Raw genomic sequence first — 22,769 nt, forward strand, 5'->3', positions numbered from 1 at the left:
ATGGCCACATCTTGCAAGTGAATGGAGCTGATTACGCTTATGAAATATGTTCTTATTATTGCTGGCTTACATCTAACTGAAACTTCATAAACTTACTCCCACTGTGCCCAATATACAGATTCTTTTTAATTGATGGTCTCAAAATAAGAAACCAAAAGAAAAAACACATCATGTTTGGGGGCAAATGGGACCAACTCTGAGCATCACAACACGAGATTCTGGGGGCGAGTGTGAAATTAGCAAGCTGCATTTGGAAGGTCCCTACATTTTGTTGGCATGGCTTTCTTCTGTAAGTTATGTGGGTGGTACAGCTGGAAATGACTTTTAAGTTCTTTTCATACATGGTCATAAGGCCATGAACTGCACTGTTCAAAACATACCTGGTGACCCCACCACAGAACTTTGCTGCAACAAAGTCAGTCAGCAAGCCTACGAACTGAACTTCAATATCATTTTAAACAACGCTTGCTACAGGAGGGCTCATTTTGCTTTAGCCCTCACTGAAAACAATTTTCACTGTCTCTTTAACAAAAACCTTGTTATGCAGGAAGTATGATAAACTTCTGCTTATTCGTTACCGCAATATTGTTCTACACTAGTAACTGGAATCCCAGTGGCTTAATGCTGATACTGTACGTCACGCGTTGCCTACTGGAGAGTAATTATCTTGTTCTCACAGGAAGCCAAAGGCCCAAGATCCTTTGGTAATCAGCATTACAACACTCAGGGAAAAATATGAAAACAGCCAGCTGAAAATCTAGTATACTCAGGAGGCAAAGATATCAAAAACATGCCCTGAAAGACTGGAGAAGGGAGAAATCCCAGATCGAACGATGCAAACATAAAATGAGATGAATCAAGGCAATTTGAATTTCTCTCTCACAAAGGTGCTGACTGCCCTTAATGCAGTCCATTAACTTTGAAGAAGACTTGAATTCTCACAGAATTTGAGCTGTTGAACAGGTACTATACAGATGACATGGTGCTTCCACCCAGAGAAAGGAGCCAATGGAGTCCTTCGTGTAACACGTGTTCAAGAAACATTTAGATGTTGTACAGAAGGACAGGCTTTAGTGGGAAACATTGGTGGTAGGTGGATGGTTGGACTGGATGACCTTGGAGGTGTCTACATAGGTGACTCTATGATTCTATGATCTCCATCCTCTGTGTCCAGCTACACCTCACACAAAGCCTTACTTCAACTGTTTGCTGTCCTATACTCAAAAGCTGCCCTGGAGCATGAGGAGTCCCAGAAGCTCGAGGAGATGCTGGGTGCAGAGGCCAAAGGTCAGCCCCACATCAGTGTCCCCTCCCAGAGCCTTGGGCACTCACAGAAGCGAGGACAGAGGGGTGCTCCTTGTGCTTTCACAAGACCGAGCACAGTTCAGCCATTTATCAGGAAATGGCCTGAGGTAAAACTGCAGACTGAGTCATCGGTTCATCTTAAAACACAGGCAATTTTGATGCTCAGGTATGTGCATGTCAATCACTGAATCACCGCAGCTGACGAAGATGCAGCACAAGTCCTCAACCTCCCCATCTGCCAGCAGGTCTCACTCGCATGAACTCAGGAGCTGCATCCCCACCCAAAGCTCACTCCATGGAAAACCCAAACCATAACACGGAAGACCAGAAATGTGGATTCAGATGTTTGAAAATACATTTCAGACATTTACCAGAATACTTTTTAGCTGGTTCGATCTGATTTGTAACATGAAAGAGAAACGTGCACATTAACATAACATAGGGGAACAGAATATTGCACCACTGATGAGCAGTGTGAGACATTCACATTCCAAAACCACAGCACCTTTAAGGAGCAATAAATCAAGTTGAGTTGAAAACGTTTTTATTTAAGAAAATAATAATTCTTATTTTTATAGCTGTCATTTTTTGAAGAGGGAATTTATGTTTCTTGGCAAAGCCTGAAATCTGTCACAGGAAGCAAGATAATGCACCCTTCTCCTTCACTCTACAGAATTAAGCCTGACTTAGAAAACTCTGTCCAGAGAACCTGCATGTGTCAATTTCCAGATTTCCATTTACAGCTCTAACTTCTGGCTAACTACCTGCTGCTGAACAAGTCCTGAAGAATTCTAAGAGACTCATAAATGAGAAAGAAATTTATTATGACAAACAAAAACCCAAAGACATGGAATCAATTTTCCCTTCATGTTAGCCTTTAGCCTCCTAACGAAACATGCAACTTTTTCCATTGGGAAATCAGGTATGTTTTAAACTCAGTGAGAACTTTGCTTTTTTTTTTTTTTTCCAGTTCTGCAAAGATTTATTAATCACACAGCTTTGAAACAACTTGGTTCCAGAATAGCCACGCACCAAAACCCACTATAAATCAAATCTTGGGGGAATCAGTGCTCCCAAAATTGGAAGAACATTCAGGCTCACGTGTAAGGGTAGCTTTCTCTCAGCATTTCTGGGAAAAGTCAGCAGCAGCAGACTACTCAATAATGCAAAAATCTGCCCACTTGTTTCCATGGGAAATTCTAAAAGGGAAAGAATAAACATGACGTCCATTGTTAATATGATGTTTTTAGGCACTTACTCATATAATCGTGTACTAGACCTTCAGCTACATATTTTCCAAAAAGAGCATCTAGAAAACATGAATTCTACAACTATAGATGGTTATTTGCATTAAAGTATATTTGGACTGACAGCTTCCACCAACACAACAACAATAAAGAATGATTTTTCCAATTAAGCACTCCAGCTGATGGGAGGAAATAGGGATGTTCCAGGCCCTTGTTCTTCCACTCTCAGGTGCTTAGCTCTCCCTTGGCTGCTCTTAACAGGCTTAACATGCTGCTATATAGTGGGAACGCGAGCATGCTGTACTTGCAGTAAGTTTGCCATACCCATATCCAACTAAGACTTAGCCTTGCTGAATAATGTGTAGGAAGAGTTGATTGCTCTCGAAACTTTGATGGGGGTGGAGACTATTCAGCCTGGACTCTGAAACTGCTGAAAACAATGGACGATTTGAAATAAATCTCTCCTAGGAGACATCCATGGCTCCAGAGAACGCCCCTGCAAATGTAGCTGTTTCTGATAAGAGCAATTAACATCTTTATTCATTAACTATATAACCTATCAGAAGGCATTTATCAAGTTAAGCAATTAGCAGTACTGCACCATAATACGCAGCGCAGGGCAATTTGTTTCACTCTTGATATGGAAGAATTTACTGCCGTGTACACTTGTCATAATGACTTGAAAGAGTTTAAAGTCAATGTTAATCTCATGGAGATTAATCTGATAAGAAGACAGACAGAAAGACTAACAGTGGTGAGACATCCAGCTCCGTCCCAGAGCTGCAGAAGGGAATTTCTGAGCTCCCTTGGAGCAATATTCCCACATCTGAACGCCTCCCAGCCCCTGGCCTGCTCATCGTCACCATCAGCCTCCTGTCCTGCTGCTGAGTTGGAGGTCTCACATGTTTCACAGTAGGAAAAGACCTCACTCGTCCTGTGCGTGGGTGAGTAGGAACGCACTGGAGGAAAACCTCAAGCTGGGAATGCAATTCAGAACTTCAACAGCAGTTCAACCAAGTCAGGCTTTGCAGCTTGTTTTTTGCAGCTAGCTTTTTGCAGCTTCTTCCACTACATATTTAAGAGGACTGGGACTGAAGGCTGCTACATTAATTAACCTTACAAAACTGATAAAAATGTAACTGCTGCCAGGAAGAAGCAGATTATCCCAGGCTGTGCAGGAAAAAAAAGGTGAACTGTAGTGGGCTGATTAGTTCTGTGGAGGTACAGGAAATGGACAAGACAAAACCATTCGCTGAAGGGTTGGTGGGAAAGAACTGCTCTCCACGCTAAGACATGCAGTTGCCAGAATCTGAGAAATCCATGCATGAGGCATTGGCAGAGAGAACTACAAAGCAATTCAGGTCTGAAATATGTTTAAAGAACAGAACGGAGGTTCCTCATTAAGAAGATGAGAAAGTAAGGCCATGTGATGGGGGATGTATCGTGACAAGCAAGTCAAATAAGCAGGAAAAAAGCATTAATTATACTCCTTGAAATGCATATGGATTTCTTTTTTTTTTTAAATGGAGATACTTCTCTTCTACTGTCAAAACCAGCTGAAGAAGCACTTAAACATATTCAGTCATTTCACCAACAGAACTATTTGAATTTCTGGGATTAAAACAAAACCTGTATCTTCCAGACTTTCTGAAGATGCCCATCATCAAGAGGGCTGCATCTGAGAGTCCACAAAAGATCAATGGTTTGTTGTGTTTTTTTTTTTTTGTCAAGCCCCACATGTCAAAGGGACTGGGATTCACAGCAATACCGGATGCTCAGCAGAAATGCTACTGGAGTCCAACAAGCTTTGTCTCCTATTCCAACCTGCTGCTAACAGGGATGAGGACTGCTGTGAGCTGCACCTCACCAGGACAGGAAGGGGACAGAGCTGGTCAATGCGACCTATTGGCACAGCATGGCTTCCATAGGCACCAGGTGGAACACCTCTGCTCTGTGAGCATCTGTTGCAGCCTTTGCTGATATCAGTGCTGGGGGCAGAGCATTTTGCAGATCAGAAGGGCACAGTGACAAAAACAGATTGCTCATCACCTAGGAATGCACTCTTATACTGCACAGACCATATTTCTGAAGTACTCTGTAATTGCACAGTATCCACCATCAGAGGAGAGCAAAGCATGAATAACTGCAAATCTGAGCCTCCCAGTAAACTTAGAAAAATTGAAAAGATGAATTATTATCCCCCACGTAGAAGAACTGAAAGAAGGATTATTATCCCCCACCTATCGACCTAGAAGAAAATCTCGGTTAAGACTGCAGCTGCATCATGTTCTTGATCATGCCCTAGGTGACATGAGAATTCGGGGAGATGTGGGAACACAGCTCAGACTTCCTGAATCTAACCATGTGAATCAGCCCCAAATGCTTCCTCCTCCTCCTAAATTGCACAACCGACTTGTGAGGAGGACCCTCCTCCATCAGGCTTCATGTTCCCTTTCGTATGTCACAGCAGTTTTGCTCTCCTCTGGAAGAAATACCCCATGATTTTGACAAGATGGATAGGTTGTTTTTCTGCCTTCCTTGAAATTACTTCAGGAAGGAACAGGCACAGCACAGCAGGTGCACACCTTTCTACAGCAGCAGGAATAAGCAATGGGAGTTGTACAGACTTACTGCATTGGTCTATATGCACACATTCTTCTGCAGAACAACTGTTAGAATACTGGAGAATACAGGCAAAACTCTGTGTCTTTTGCCCAGAACATGAAGCATCTCGTGACTGCTAAGGAGATCTTTGCTAAGTCACCATAGCAACTATGATGTGACAGAAAACAAAACTGTATCCACAAACTGTTCGCAAGTGGAGGCCGCTCTCTATTTTCAATCCTCTCTCAACGTATCAGCCTTGTTGCATGCTATGAAATGCAACAAACGCTGACAAACCAGAGAGAGGAGAAAGGACCAAAGCAGGCCTGATCTGTGCTAAAACAATGTTACCCTTTGATGACTATTTGAACCAGGGACAGCCCTAAGAGCCAGAAATGCAAGACTATCAGCTGATTTCAGATACAAAGTTGGCACCTGGGAAATAGTCAGTCTGTTAAGGAACCTTATTGATCTGTACTACAAAAGGAAAACTTCTGCTCAGCTGAGTTTTTCATGACTGGACTCGACAATCAGAAATCATTAATGTAGGTAACAGCATCACAGCATGTTTGTGTTGCACACTGTGCTTGCACACACAGTGGTTTTCACTGTAGGCTTGCAGACCTCCAAGGGCCTGCTGTTCATTACCTCTAGTAGGTCAGCAGACGGTGAAGAAGGAAAACCACATCTGTTATCAGTAAGGTCACATCCGCTGCACAAGGATCTGCAGCTCCCATGGAAAATTTTAGCTGAAAATTCAAAAGGCCTAGGGCAGCTGCAAGGGAAGCAAGGCATTCATCTCCACTGTCTGTCAGTACAAAGACTAAGCTGCAAGTTGCTCCGCGTATGAAACACTGAATGGCAGAGAAGCTAAGATAACCCAGTATCACACATCCCATTAGAAGTGCAGGACTTGACTCAGAGTGCAATCCTGCCAGCTCACGTTGCCTTCATCATGCACATCCCAGCTCCTTTCTCAACTGATTTTTATTTACAAACTAAACAACTGCAAAACTAAACAAAGCATAAATGTGCCATACATTAAGTTCTTGTTTTCTGCTTCAACAAGAATTCTCCAACACTACTTTTCACATCCATGCTTTTTATCTGTAGAGACAAAACCATTAAACACCACAAATAGTTGAAAAGCTGAAATAGTTTCAATTTATGTTTTCTTTTCCTTTATTTTTAATGCACTTCTAGCCCCATCACTCCCAGGACACCACATCCAATCTCAGCCTGATGGTTGGGCATAGGACAGAGATTGCAGTAACCCAAGTGCGCTGCTTAATTCTCAACAGCGGATTCTCCACTCAGGGAAAGGATGCACAGGTCTGGAGTTGCCAGTGAAGTATGCATACAGCTGTCTGCTCTGGATTACAGAAGAGAATTGACGCATACAGGATCCTTCAAAAAAGCCCCAGGTGCTCTTCATAGTCTCACTAAGCTCTCTGCTGTTCAAGAGAAAGAAGCAGGGACCTCCTGAGGACAAGCAGCTCCTCTTCCTTCTTTCTGCTCCAGGCGGAGGTAAGAAAACATGGCGGTCCCTTTGTTTTGCTTTATGTCTCACCTTGAGCAATAATTCGGACAACTCTCCAGAAGTTTAAGTGATGCCCAGCTCTCTGCAGCACTGATTTCCCCTTTGTTCAGTCTCACCAAGCAGTACAGACTGACAGCCTGCTACTAACGGAAAGTTTTCCTTCAGAAGGAAGCCTCTTGCAAAACTGTGCTTGCACACTCCTGGCCTCACCCATACCCTCCTCCACTGTTGGTCTTCCTCATTGTTTTAACAACTGCCTGTTTGCTCTGGGAGGGAGTGCTGCTATTTAAATACAGGGTGACTGAAATATGCGCGATACCTCCATGGAAAAAGATGGTGAGGGAATGGAGAAGGAGAGGGCAACTGCAGTGAAACAGCAGAGCAAATATTTGAGAAAAGTGTCAGTTGAATGGTAAACACGTAATGGAGAGGACGCAGTGCACCACAGAACCTAAATTACCTCCATAAGCTCCTTGAGTATGAAGGATACACTGGAGGATTTAAAGTGATACTTTCTCTTTTGTTTGAAAATAAGTAAATGAACCAAATATTTTACTAAAATCCTAAGAACACTGTGCTCATGAAGGATGCAACAGTATGAAACTGCATGCTCAACAGGTAACTGTTCTGTTCCGATGCAATACTTAACTAGCCTGGCGCATTATTTCTTAAGATAATGAAGTAAGAGTGCCTAAAATGAAGTGAGAGCACCTGCTATGGTCATCTCAGCAGACACACTTGGAAAGGAAAAACACAGAGCAACGCTGCCATCATCTTCTGTGAAACTGGCTCATCCAGGCTGCTCTCTAAAGGCCAGAGGAGAATTCTAAGGAACTGCAATAGTCTCCCCCAGGGACCGTGCTGACCACAGCTCCAGTGAGATATGTTTCCAGAGAAGCCTTGTTTACTAGAAACTAATCCATCATATTCTATCTTACATTGTTTTTTGGAAGACTAAGCTGCCTGAATCCTCCAACATGATTTCTCTTTGAACTAAATGTTTCAGCCCTCAACTAAACGCACTCACTTCCTCTGCACTCCCTGATAGATGGTTCACACGCAGGCAATGAGGATCACACGCTCCAAGCTGCTGAATCAGGACACCAGCAGGCTTTCCCCTACCGCTTCTCTGGGTGATGCACGTTTGGAAGAAACAGTTCCATGCCCAGACAGCAGCTGCTGCTGCACATCTGAAGGTGAGATGCAACACAAGGGTAGTAAGGCTGCAGGAAAAGTCACTCAGCTTCCTTGATTTCCTCTCCCTATTTACTTGGCTTTACTTATATCCTCAGACCACAGTGCTACCACTTAAAAGGGAAACATTATGTGGTGCTCTATACATCAACATAGAGATGGCTTATACAATAGCACTTAGGTGTGTTAGGTAATCCATGAAAGAAATACCCTCCCAGCAGAACAGGCTGGCAGACTACAATAGGTTGATTTTCTCCCCTGACACCCCCCCTCCCCATTTCATTAAATAGAAAAAAAATAAAATAAAATACATGAAATTGCTTTAAAATAATTCTAACCTTTTCAACGGCTGCAGATCTCACCCCCACCCTTGGAAATCACGTTTTGGCTTTCCAAGTTCAAATATGCCATCGAGTCAGCTTTCCTGTTCACATTTCTAAGCAATCTCCTTGCCCTCTGTCAAGATTACTTTATTAATTTAATTGTTGTCTCCAAAGGAAATAGCTCATTTTTATAAATCCTTAAATATTGCAACCATAACTTTGTACATTGAGTTTTCCACCCAGGGAGGAACGGGCAAGTTAAGTGTACTGCTTCTGAGCTTTGACCTCAACAACCAAAGAGTTATGATTATTAGTCCAAGAAATCTCTACCAAGAAAATCTGAACTGTTTTCAGCAAGCCGTGAGCCCAGAATTAAACTAGCTGCACATTTTCCAGCAGAAAGCTCTCAAAAAGCCAATACTGCCAAAGTGCTTTAGCATGTACTTGTGAATCTGAAGCCAAACCACCATGGACTTGCAGCTACCACTGAGTGTTATGGCTTGGGCTCCAAACCTCGATGAAAACATGACTTGTTTCTCCTCTATGGCATTTTGGGTTCAGCAGAATACAAAAGCTTCCAAATTAGAGGTATGTTTGAACTCTGTACCTGAACACACTGAAGGTTTTTGACCACTTCTGCTTGCATCAGCTCTACCCACAGCAGGAACGGAAACAAGGACAACCATTCCTGCCATCCCCTCTGTAACTGAAATCCACAAATGCCATCACATCACTGTGCACCATCGCCGCTGCAGACGCAGCGTAACGGTGACAGAGGGACGTCCTGCAGATCCGCAGGTTGGGCCCCATCCAGTCCAGAGCAGCTTTGTCTTAAGCAAAGGAGCAAGGGCACGACAGATGGGCCCTGAGGCACAGCCACCAATAAAGGCTTATTTCTCACTTTTCACTTTCTTAACATTTCGCTTGATAAACTCAACTCCAGCAAAACATGTCTGAACAAAAAGTATATGTGAACTTACTGTCGGTATCAGCTTTCTTCCTTCTAATTGCTTTGGCTACACGTTACTGCAGCATTAACACAATGTCACAGCACTGCTCTGTTTCCAGCTATAGCGAAAAATCTGGCTTATCAGAAAAACCACCAGGGCAGAATTAGTAGGAAGGGTAGAGCACTGAGAATGCATTAGCTTCATTTTCCTACCTGCACTTTCCCCGGTGACATTTACAGAAGAATGCTTAACATAGAGATTGTTTATCAATTGTTTCCTCAGAGATAAACAGGTTAAATATAAAGCATCTGAAAATAAGGTACAGCACCCATGTTACCCTTTGAAAAAGGCTCCAGTGACTGGCAGGCTCCAACTAGAACTTCTCGAGGCATTTTAGGAAGTATCATTAATAGCAGGAAAACATAAAGCTTGCATGATAAAGTTTGCCTTTTTCTCTAGCCTTCATCATGCTGAGAAAGAACTTGTTTCTTCCTGGTTCCGAAACATATTTAATCCTAAAAACATATATCTTTGAATTCCAAAACTAACTCTTTTCTTGTTTCCTTGGGGAAAAAAAAAAAAAAAGCCCAAAGCAACTCTTACTGGAAATGCATAAAACAGAAAGCAAAATCAAATGCAATATCTGGAGTATAAGCACTGCAGCACAATATTTCCAAATACTGCAACATTTTGCAAGATCTTGGATCACTGAACCCAACTCAGAAACGCAGAAAACAACTGAGGAATCCACTTTTCTGATCCAGATGTAAGGCAGACAGTTAATCTCAGGTTCTGTTCTGTGCAGAATAAAAAGTTCAGACTCTCCTCCAGGGTATCAATACAGCATTTTGCTGTGACCCACATCCTAACAGCTCTGCAGCCAGTCCTAAAAAGTTTCTGCCAATACCTCTCTCAAAGCAGATCAAAGGCTTTACTGTACGTTCAGAGCCTCTCCCGTGATGCAAGGATTAGGCATGGAGAAAGAGAGCATCAGATTTTCAGAGGTGTAACTGCCTAGAAGCATATCTTTTGCATATCAGAGCATTACGAGCACAGCCACAACCACCAGTGCCAGACATGCCACACCTCTGAAATTCTTGTCCTGTCTCCCATTTTCATTTTTATCTCATCTCTCTGAGCACACTGTCTCTACATGCCCGGTTACAAAGGAGCAATACCTAATCACCAAGCCCTGTATGCTTTTATTTGTAGCAATATTTTCATCAATATTTTCAGATGCTTTCCAGCATATCCTTCATTCAGAAGGTCCTTACAGGGAGCTGGAAACACAATGTTCCAGTCTGCTGCTGTGACCTCTGCAAGAGCCCACGGCGCAGCAGTCATGCCTCAGTGGCAGCACATGTACTGTAGATGTCACTGAATTCTAACAGCACTTCTCGAAACACGGCCTGCCGTGTAATCCTGGCAGTAATCTAGTGCTAGATTAAATGCATTGTTGTCAGTCGAGAAGTATTATAGGCCTCTAAATATACAGCTGGATACGCACACAATATTAAATAGCATTGCACATAGAGTTCTGCTCTGAGGATGAATACCAGCCTATGTACTTTCAACAACAGACTGCATTGTGAAGAGCCAAATTGGTTATTTCTTTGGCTTCACTGATGTCAACGAAGTGAGACTTGACTCTGCCCTTCAATAGCCTGAAGAAGTCATTAGGCAAATTATTGGTGCACTTTGTTTAGAAGCCTGGATCCTGCAGACGCATTCTGAGTCAAGCAACCGGTGGTTGCAACAACCTTCATCAAACGAGTACAGAGCTGAGATTCAGCCTTGTCATCTGCTCCTTCAAACTGTCCTGAATAGAAAGAAAAGCTAACTGTCAGCTCCAAGTCAATGCAAAACTCACTGGATGAGGTTCTGAAGACCTGAGAGCAGACAATCACAGTGTTTCTTGGCAGGTGTTACAAGCTAGGGTCTTTGACTACATGCTGCATCCATTCTGTTTTCCTAGCAGGAAAAAAAAAAGATCACAACAGGATGAGGAATGGCAACTGCGTTGTGCCTCTGGAGCGCTAAGCACCGCCACCACACAGCTATTGACAAGGCACATCGCCAGAACTGCCCATCAGCCTTCTGAGACACAAAAGTACAAACAGCCATGTCAGCCCTCTACAGTGATGAGTGAGAAGAGCTGAAGATGACGTTGCTACTGCCAAAAACTGTTTAAAGCACACACACTGAAAAAAGGATCATACATTTCATCACTAGCCGCAGGAGGAGTGCTACCCTTGACTTGGTTGGACCTCTTAACAGCACTGACATCAGTTTTGAGTACTCTGATCCAGTTCACGTTTGATGATGTCTATGGGAAAAAAAGAAAAGAAAAGCAGCAGTCCCACAATTGAAGCGCTATGGAATTCACTTCTCCCTAACAATCTGCATCACACAACTGCTCTCAGAGGTGACTCCAGTTGCCATCCAAGTCACACGCCCACCATCAGCAGTTCCTAAGCCATTATACTCAGTTTGGGCCTTCTCAGGATCTTAACTGTCTCATGAACTATTTTAATCAATTTACAATGGTCATTAATACACACCGACTTCATCAGGGGACACAGGAATCAGCAGTTCAAGCATGAACATCTTCGAGAAGGCGCAGACTGAAAGGCCAAGAGTTGTCTCCATGGCGCCAGGTGTGACTTACTGAGATCACCATTTTTGCCTTGAGCTGTTACCAGTTCTAATGCCCTCCACAAAGAGAAGCATGAGAGGCGTGAGTTCAGACTGCAGACAGAACTCAAGAGGCTTCAAGACATCCCTCTGAGTTACGTGAACACACGAGCGGAGTAAATCCAGTACTGCTACATGCAGCTGCATTATGGAAAACAAGAAGCACATAATCCTGCATCTTCCTTTTTCTCCTGGATGGCCCCAAAGTGCTCTGGGAACATCATTTAAGCCACACACAAAACCTGAGAATTCAGTACGACGAAGTGAGCCCTCATTTGCCCAGTTCCCATGAGCAATCCCACCACACCCAGGGAAACACAGCACACAGTGAACCGGCTGCTTAGCCTTGCAATCGAGTGCCCTGGTTTTGCAGGATGTCCCAGTCCCTGTGTTTCACTCTGCCGCCCAGCAGCCAAGCCCAGCGAGATCACGGTCCAGAAAAGACACCCAGGTGGGAAAGCTGCCCTTCTGACCCAACCTGCTCAGCTGGCCAGGCCTGCACACAGCCTGCTGGCCCCGAGCCTCCCTCCGCGCTTGTGTTCTCATCCTGACTGAAAAACTTTATGAAATGGTACAGATTATTAGTAGTATTTAATATTAATTAGTGCTGTGCAATGCACTGGAGACCTAAAGCTAATGGTAGCCACAGCAGAGGTCACTCAGCTGCTCTCATTAAGGCTCTGCAGCCCACAAAACGCAAAACCCTGCCAACTGAACCTGCCGGTTGGTGCAGGTTTCTTCTTTCACTACATTTATATGAAACAGTACTGAGAGACGAGTTCATCACCCCCCAACAGAAATGGTAAGAGATCAACAAACAAACAATCAAGCCAACCAAAAGAATCAAATAAAGAATCAAATTAAAAAATCTCTCTGCTGTTTTTCTTTCCTAGCAACGTGCATCACCAGCAAACAGACGAGTGAAATTGAAAATCCAGTGGGACTGATCAGAAATTACGCTTTCCTAGATGCTGGCAGGAATTCATCAGAAACTCGCAGAGGAAGGTAATCTAGGACAGCTCTCTCCAACTGCTGTTCAAACACAAGCCTTAAATTCCTGAGCAGGGCAAGAACACCAAAAAACTCCAATCACTGATCTGGCAACCGCAACAGCAGGTCTTTGTGCTCTCTCCAATGCTGCACCGAAGGTCTCACCCGTATTTGCAGAAACTGAAAAGTCACTGTATGACGTACAGGAGCAGAACTGAACACAGCCCCTGCTTATTCTTCCAGTCCTCTTCTGTTAAAACAGTGTGTTTGTATTATGCTACAAAGCAATGATGTGTCTGCACAATCAGGCTCCCTTTTCAATTACTGGCTAATTATTTCAACGCTGCAAAACAGAAAACCGAGTTGCCTTTCCAGCTCTGCTGAACTTCTTGATAAATTATTCTCAAAGAACAAATGAGATTTCTCATTTCAGTGGTAGTCCAACGTGAACAAAACTTACTCCTTCCAGCTCAGAACCTCTAACACTCTTTTATTTTAGGTCCTATTAGAAATAAAAAGGTGCCAGCATTCTACCTGGCACTCAAGAAAGCCTTTGAAGCGTGACGCCTGCAACGTCAGAAGATAAGTAACTGCAGAACTTTGTGCAGATGAACAAATGCTTCAAGCCAGCAAGGAAAACTTCAGCAACACTCAGGCAGGGCCTCAGCTCTGAATACACTCCAGTAAGTGATGCTGCTTCAAACCAGGATGTGCCTGTACACAGGGCTGGGAGCCTGAGATGGTGACCTTAAATACACACACGGGAGATTAACATCCACTTTCTATATGCTGAAAAAGAATAGGAAAAGAAATGCAGCACGCTTGTCAGATTTCACTGTACTGTTTTGGACAGTCTTTCTGAACACTCACTTCTTCAACTTAAGTTTGCTGTGCTTGGCAATCTCCTTTGTGTCTTTTGCAACACTGCACACACACAAATGGCCTGTGGTTTCATGCTTTGCTTCCCATTTAAAACTAACACTTAAACAGTAGCTTTAATTTTGTTAAATAAAAGCTTTTTTTTCCTGAATTCTGACTTTTACTTCTCTTTTTTAGCACAAGGGACAACATGATTTTTACAACTGATACGCATCACCTTCAGAAGCAGCATTTTGCCCTTGCTGTTCTGATTTACCAGCTCTCATCTCAATTTTCTCTCCCTCAATTTTCTGTGCTAAGTTCAACAAAAGCAATGAGAGTAGGTAGCAGGAGTTCAATGTTGGACAACTAGCTTTGAAATCAAATATATTTTCTTTCGGACGCTCCAAACAGCAAAAACAAAAGCTTCAGAAAAGAACATGAAATGCCACTCTTTTGCAAAATTTTTATGTTCAGAAGAGAACAAGCCTAAAATTTCCCTCCATGGCTGTAGGCAATGCAGCCTATCCTTTAAGCACTTTGTATAACATGAAGGCTCTCAGATGGTGCTCTGGCGCAGCTCCAGTGATGGATGTGGGGCAGCAGCATCCCTGCCTGAGGGGCACATCCCAGCCCTGGGCAAAATGAGGTTTCCCCCACCACATTCCTGCAGTATCAGCCCCATGATCCAGCACATGGGTAGAAGCTGTGCTTACTACGTGGTATCAGCAGGGTGATGCTGGCTCCAGGAGCCGTTTCTCAGCCGTGACGCCGTCTGCCTTCCCATCAAAGATTAAGAAACCGCCGGTAACCCAGCGGCTTCCTCCCTTGCGTGGCCTTCCAGGTTTGGGGCACTGCAAGCCCTGCACCAAGCACTCCCTGATTGCTTCAGCAGGGGCTGACAGACGTCAGCAACAGGACTTTTTGCTGTTATTCCCTGGGAAAGCCAAGAAAATCTGTTGAGTGCAAGTGCCCTGTTGCAGGTTGTGTGTTAAATGCTGCTCGATCTCCGCCGGCCCTGCAAGTGACTGAGATAAGGGCGACCTTGTATACAGCAAGCCATTTCCTGGCTGGGGTGGGGAGAGACGGGCCTTGTGAGCCACCAAACCCAAAAAAATAGTAGCTCTTTAATTGCACAGTAACCGAGAGGAGCTGGTCAGCAAAGCTGGACAGCATGGTTCTGACTTTCTGGCAGCTTTGCCCAGCTTCCAGCAATCAGGTTGCTCTGCCCTTTGAGATTCTTGATGGTTTCCATGTTCCACCAGCTTAGCTCATGCTGAGATGTCTCAGACACAGAACCTGCCTTCTCTCTTCAGTGTTTCCTTCATTCTTGGCCAAAGGAAACCAAGTTCGTCAAAGCAATGAATAAAAATAGTCAACCCAAACCCATTTGCTGTCACACAGACATTCGCTTTGCTTTTACTTTGCATGAACAGTGGAAAGTGCACAGCCTCAAACTAGAAGTTAAAAAAAAAAAAGTAAAATCATTTCACCCAGAAGATGCTTTATCTTCTTTATCACAAAGCAGCTCACAACAGCTGAGCTCAGTTTGCTTTCTAAAACCTCCCAATTAACTTGGCACAAGCCCGACCAGCACCACTCACATGCAGTTCAGTACAAGATTATGCTACAGGTCTGACTCAGAATGCAGCAGCTAACCTACTGGCTCCCCAACTCAGCAGTTGTCCCCCAAGCTCCCAGGATAACATCACCCAAGCACACACGAGAGCATGAAGGACGTTTCCCTGCTGCACAGAGAGTTGCTGGAATAAGGGAAAAACAAACTGCATTGAATGGAGCACCAGTCCTGCTCCAGAGCTGAGCACGCCTGTTGCAACACAGCGCTGAGGCTTTGTGAGGTGACAGCTGGCTGTCAGTGAACACAAGGGAAGCAACATCATCCAGCCTCAAAATCTCTTTGTCTATCCCACTTAATTTCTTTGTGCTAAAGGCGTGGAAAACAGCAAACACAAAGCCAACACAGGTCTGCCTTTGTAGAAAGGGATTGGTAATAACTACTGTCCAGCTCAACTGCACTTGGCGTGAGCTGTTAGTGACGAGCAAAGCGGGAACAAAGGCAAAAATAAATTGGGTCGGGAGTGTTAAAGCACTCTGACCTCGCCCAGTGTCCCCAGGGAGCAAGGGATGGGATGTGCTGCAGTGGGAGATGATGTTGTTGCTGATACTCCAGTTCTATAGATAAATAGAAGATTTACTTCTGGAAGCAGATAAGCAAACATCTTTCATCAGGACTAAAACAGACACTTTTCAGAGCGGTGTGCAAACGGCACTGATCCCTATCAGAAAGCCCCCTTCTGATTTCAATTTCAGAAAAAGATCAGCTTAGATGCTGCAAAATTGCATTGCAGCTAAAAACCACTCTCCTGTTAGACAAGCAAAGCCTTGCCTAACCATATGTGGGATTATCTACCTACGTCACACAGCTGTAGGGCAGCAAAGCCACTGTTCCACCAGCCCTTTTCTGAAAAAAAGGCGTCAGAAAGCCACTTCTGCAGAAAATTCAATGCAACTTGACTGTCTTTGCTCCCCTCACCATGCTACTATCAACTCTAGAAAAAGCCGGGAAAGAAACAGAAAACCCTATGGAAAACCTACAATTTACATAAAGCAGCAATCTCTGGAACTACGAACTCTTTTCTGGAAACTTAGAAGAAAATTACATACAACATTCATTCAGTTAGGAGAAAAAACATAAGGCAAATCTTCTGGAAAAACGCAGGCACGCAGTGACAACACAGGTAGCACGCGAGTGGGTGAGTGATCCCGAGCAGTGGGTGCTTGTGCAAGGAGCAAGGGCTCTCCATGCACTAGGACTTGCTTCCCCTCAAGGTGCACTCCCCGTCGGGCTGGATATTTGCTTTGCTGCTCTACGCCCCAAGGTTCCTCATCTTCAAATACAAAGGAATTTTCTTTGTGAGGCACTTTGAGATCCGCAGATGAAAGGCATGACAGCAGAACTAGGTCAGACAGTGATGTATACAATTATCTCTGCAATTTACATGACTGGAAAGTGTAATTAAAAATCTAGATTGCTTTTCTCAAAGATTCTGTTCAAAATCAGACAGGGTGGTACATTTACACTTTGATTTGCCGTCGTGCAAAAGCTTTTAGAGTAAACGCTGCAGTTTAGAAGAAAGCAGAGGACAAATCTAGGGATTAGCCAGCAGTGGCGTCATTTCCTATGACCCATTACTTTACCAAAACCCCTTAAAAAAAACAGCAACAAAAAAACAACACCGACACAAACTTCCTGTACTCTAACCACTGCATGAGCAAGCACAGTTACACTTCAAGAGATCTTTCTAAGTAGCTGCACTATTGCTCAAGCCACTGCATACAGCACCCAAACCAAAACCCAAGTTGTGGGTTTCTTCCAGTGCTGCTTCACCATATCCAAAGATACAGCCACACGTCCCAGCCAGTCACTCCAAATGGCCGCCCTCAAACGGCACAAGCAATCTGCTGGCTTTGGAATGGAATGCAATGATAACGCAATGAACACATTTCTTCCTTTTTCTTCTTATGGAACCACATCCCACATTTTTTCCCCGTTTCAAAGAGTAGCCGACGCAGCACACAAACCGCCATCCCACTTGGCAGCAGCTGGCTCCTTTTCAAAGAACATCGGTGGAGGAGCCCGGAACGCCTGGCACGGGACCGCTTAGAGGTGGTCCAGCCACAGCTCAGGTTTCTCCCTGTCTGTGCAGATGACATCACCCCGCGAGGCCATCCGTGCAACTCCTCCATCAGCAGTAATTTCAGCCTCAGGAACATACCAGCCACTCGTAACCAAAATTATCAGGCTCCATCTCCAACGCGGCAGCCAATGCTGCCTTTGAAGTGGAAACCGAAGCCCAGAGCTTTTTCACTGTGTAAGTACAGCGCGGGTAAACACAGGGATCCCTGGCTCCTGGAAGAGGGAAGGAGTGCGGGAAGCAGTGCACGGCTGGCATTTGATTCATCTGGGCGCTTGGTCCCTCCTGTTTGCATACCTCTGTGCAGGACAGAGCTGGTATGTTTGCAGAGGGCTCTGGTTGCTCACTGAACTCAGGATGGAGACTGGCAACTTCTTGCAAGGAAGAGACTGAAACTGCAGATGCTCTCAGAGCTACTGTCACCTGTGACGAGACACAACCCTCCTGTTGCTCCTCTCCTGCTCCCCAGTATGCAACAAACAGAGCAAAGGTTGAAGCCACCATCCAGAGGTGCACTCCATATGCAAAACCATAGGAAAGGATATTTTATATTGGAAATGCGGCAAAGTAGATGCAGATAATTGCCCAATCTTCTCTGCTACCCGAAGGGTTAATGCTAGCCTGGACGATCTCCAGTCACATCAAGATGATACACTCAAAATGAAAAGTCTCTGTTGGAGCCCTAAACGTTAAGGGTTTTTTCCTCCTCTATCTCACATACGTCAGCTGTTACTGAATTTATTGGTTAAATGGCAGCAGAAGACCATTTAAGTAAAAAAGAGCAACATAACCACAAGTGAATTTATTTTATGATTTGCAATGAGGTGCAAATCCTGCCAACCACTTTAAACAATCAGAGCAAACCTAATTTCCCTTCACTAAAAGGATGGAGAGTCTATAAATTCGTAACAAACTGAAAAGGTCTGTCTCACTTCTGGTCGACAAGAACTTTCCCTCTGATGAGCTGTGGTCTCCTCCCTGCTTGGGAAACTAAGGCAGAAACCAGTCCTCTCTGTTCATACATAGCAAGCTGGAGAAAGGCTAAAAGAATGCTTTGCTTAAAGGTGCCCAAGATGCTGCGATTTCTACCACTGAACTTGTCCCAGACTTTTTTCCCCAAAAACGCAGATGTCCACTGCTGTCTGGCGCATGGCAGGATCCAGAAGGGCACAGGTCTGTGGCAAGCTGTTCCACTTGCCAGCCCATTCTGTACGTCCTACATTCCTTAAAGTATATAAATGGCCCTACACATTACATGCATGTAACCAAACCACATCCTGTAACACAAAAAGTTATACAACTATGTAAAACTGCTGCCCTCTCTTTTCTCCTCCCTATCTGAATTCTATTAAACTCTAGTGAACATAAAACCAAAATGAAGCTGAGAGAAAAGGCTTTCCTCAAAGGGTTGGCCAAAGGGAAATGAAAAATAACCTGTTAGAAGCACAGCCATATCCACCAGCTGCACAAACCACCACTGCAATCCTCCTCTTGTACAATTGGCTTCTGTCAGAGAACAAAATAGGGAAAATAGAAAAGCAGACACATTAAAGGGCAGAGCGTTCTCCCAATACTGTTTATGGACTGACTCTCGTTTAAATGTTTATTTGCATTGATATATTTAGATGAGTTTTAAACACAAATGCTCCCTTACTCACGTCGATCTTTCATGGAGTCCACTGGTTACATCTGTTAGTGTTTAGACAAGAAACAACAACAAAAAATTTGCAGCTCTTGCAAACATGGGTAACCAAGACATTATCATGTGTGTGACTGTGGTCAACTTATACATTCTTTGAGGAGGAGATGAAAAGGCAGCCGGCAGCAACCCAACGGCACCATGCATGGCCAGCTGCCACACAGCACTCAGAAGTCAGGACATCTCCGCTGCCCCACAGGAGCTTTGGCACAGCCCACTGCTGCTCCCAGAAGCCAGCAGGCAGTAAGGGTGATCTCTGTCTTGCATACTGCCCCAAAATGCTAAGTATCTCCTGACTGGACTTTGGTCAGCCACCTTGATCTCTTGCATTTAGGCCAGAGGCTGACTGGCCAAGATGGAAGCAGGGCTTCAGTACATCACATCAGGGAAGTTTAGAGGAACACTGCTGTCACACCCTGATGAGTTACTTTGGAAAATTACCCAAAGTCATAAACACTGATTTTAGTTCAAAGAAAAAGACATCAGAAAAAGCCTCTTGCATTAATGCAAATCCTCACAGCACAGAGCCTCCAGGACTCGCATCCAGGACTCCAGCTTCTTAAGAGCTCCACTTCCCTATGTGGAAGATCAGTCCAAAAAGCAGAACTGGTGAGCACCAGCAAGAAACCCGATCTGATCCACTCTATGCACACCCCAGCTGCTGGATTCTGTGCTGCACCCCATGAGGATGGGCACTTCCCAACACTCAACTCAGGTGTACAAAGATCAGCCAACATCAGTCTGTCCCCGGCACAACACTGTGGAAGTAGAGAACCAATTAAGAACTAAAAAGCAAGGGCAGCATCCTGCTCTCCTCCACCCACTGCCAGAAAGTAGAATCAGAGAGGCAGAGGGCAGCCCACAGGCAGACATCCTCAGCTGGTTGCTGAGGAACACAGGCATCATTCATAAATGTGGCTGTTCCAATAAAGGGCCTCAAAAGTGTGGCCACTGTGTATTTACACAGTTGCTTTATCTACTGTAGTTAACAAGGTGTGTTTGCCTCGGTTTTAAAAAGTACAAAGTACCCAGAGGCAGGAGCACTACAGCAAAGATAGATTAAACAAATAAATAAAAACTCAAAGCAAAGCTAGTGAAGAAGTACTCTTGCCACTACAGAAGAGCAGGCATGGCAGAACGAGCAGAGCCTGCCTGTAGGTCTGACCATGTCCCACATCCCACCCATCTGCTGTGAGAAATGACCATTTCTTGCAGAAGTTCAGGCCCGACACACCAGCTATGCACCATGCATTTGGGTCTAGCTTGACATCTTCGGGTTGCTTCTATCATGAAACGTGGCCATCCTACGAGTTCAACATCAAGAGGGGAGAGATGATCTGAAGGTCAGCGCTGCCTGCATGCAAACAATGGAAGAGAGACCCGCAGCACAGGGACTCAGGGGAGGATTCCCGCTCACACACAGCCACTGCCTCTCAGCAAAATCGATCGCTGATGGGAAATGGCTGCATCTCTAATTTGAGGGCTAGTCAGTAAACGCACAGCATGGGTGTTGCTTCCTGTTCCACTCGTCATAGAAGTTGTTGACTGGAGATTATTTTTGTTGTTCTTGCTGTCAGCCTCTAGCAAAATGTTAACTAACTTTTCTGTGTGAAAGATAAACAAGGTTCAAATTCCATATGTTAAAAATCCCAGTAGGAACACGAGATGTGGACGAAGAAGAATCGAATGACTAACAAGTGTGAAGGAGGGAGAGATTACACATCCCAGGACATCAGCTTCCTAGGCCTGCAATTGACCAAAACCTCAACTTTCAGAATTAATTTCAACTAGAAAATAACTACTAGCTTCTAAAGAAAGAAGAGAGAGAAAGAAAGAAAGAGAGAGAGAGAGAAAGAAAGAGAGAATAGCATGTATGTACATGAAGAAGAAACTAGAATACTCAGGGTTAACAGCTAGTTATTTGTTCATTCAATCCTTTAAAACAAATACTAAAAACTCCAACAGAAAGCAGAAAGACTCATTTGTATTTCACGCACAAAGCTGTGTTCCACTCTCCGATCTACCAGATATTTGAGATGTGACCAAGTTTCTTACAATCAAACATTTCTGGAATTTCCCATTAATTTTTGGTGACATATGTGCAGCCTACAGAACCAGCCATATATCATCCACATGCCTGCAATCCCTATCAATCAGTTTAGCAGCAGAAACACAGCCCGTCTGAAAAAGACTCACCAGTAATCTTAACCCTCTCACCCAAAACTGGAGGCACCCAACCAACCAGCCACTTTAAGAGCTTATCTTTCAGCATATCAGTTTCCCCTCAATTAAGCCAGGCAATTAAATCTAAACTGTGAAAGGAGCTATTCATTAAAGTTTTGTCACAATCTTGGATGAAAGTGCCCAAAGCAGATGCGGGAATTACAAGATTTGCACTCACAATCAAACTAAACACCAATGTAAACAATTAGGATACATTTGCACATAGCATGGGAGATTTCCTCTCCTCCTGCCTCTCTTTATGCTCCAGTGCTCCCTCTGCAGAAGATGGCAGCTGTTAGCAAAACAATGAGGGAAACCAGACTACAAGAATATTTACACCAAGAACACCAAGATCAGATCTCAGCAAGCAATTTTCTCTCCTACTTGTACAGCCCATGCATATAGACATACACAAAGGATTCTGGAAGACGGGAGATCTTCAGCATAATTTTTATCCTTACAGTCACAAAAGCAGAGCACTCTGACAATGCTATAAGAAATGATTATTTGTTCAAGTTCTACTTGTAATTACTATTTATATGTCAAGCAGTGAAACGACGGTAACATCCCCACCCATCTGAACTGGGAACGCATGTCATAACAGAAGCCACACGCCCTGAGCATGCATAAAATACTGATTCTTCCTACACTTACTCCTAACATGGTTCATCCAGAGTCGGCACTGTGACCCCGACAAAAGTTAGAGGAAATGGTACAGAGGTTTAGGGGAAGAAGTGGATGTTACAAAGTATAACTTACGTTATGATGTGTGCTACCATCAAATTTCCTGATGAACTTGAGCAAATGATGTCTCTAGCAATCAGAGAGTATTTCTGTTCACTTGCTTCCACATTCTTTACTCTTTGCTTGCTGCTCTACAATTGGTTGGGCTCTGAGCTCACAGCCTGTACAAGAATGGCAATCTGCTCCAAAGGGTTGACAGTCCTGGCAAGAGCTTTTTTTTATTATTTATTTTCCCCTCCAGCTCCAGAGACTTATTCACACTATGCTGTCACTCTGGGTAAATGCTCTCCATTAAACACAGCTGTCTGAACAGAGACCACAGTCAAGGAGCTGGCAGGCCTAATAATATGCTATAGGAGAAATACAGCGATGATGGAGAAAAAACAAGCTGGGATCCTGCAATACTTCCAAGGGCATTCTGTAGAGAAAGGACAACACATTCTGTCATTGAGTAGTTCATACCACAAAGGCAGAGAACACTGTCTCTCCCTCTACATTTTCCAAGATATTTTTTCTTTTCAGTGGGTAAGCCAGAAGTAAAGTCATCATTAAATTGATTTTCCTTTGAAACCAAAGTCACTGCTGAAACAAAATACCAGCCAGATAATAAGAATAGCTGTACTTGTACGCGTCGCACAGCTATAAGCTTTTCCACCTCAGGTGCATGCATGTACCCTCAGCT

General features: G+C 44.1%; 1 protein-coding gene across 1 annotated transcript in view; it reads right to left on the bottom strand.

The window, feature by feature from the left end:
• LOC122183304 (c-Maf inducing protein) overlaps positions 1-22,769 on the bottom strand; it is a 120,709-nt gene that overhangs the window by 57,039 nt on the left and 40,901 nt on the right. The gene's annotated exons all lie outside the window — the stretch shown is intronic.

The sequence above is a fragment of the Lagopus leucura genome, unplaced genomic scaffold (genome assembly GCF_019238085.1).
Source record: "Lagopus leucura isolate 7727_CA_CO unplaced genomic scaffold, USGS_WTPT01 Super-Scaffold_100017, whole genome shotgun sequence".
Lineage (NCBI taxonomy): Eukaryota > Metazoa > Chordata > Aves > Galliformes > Phasianidae > Lagopus > Lagopus leucura.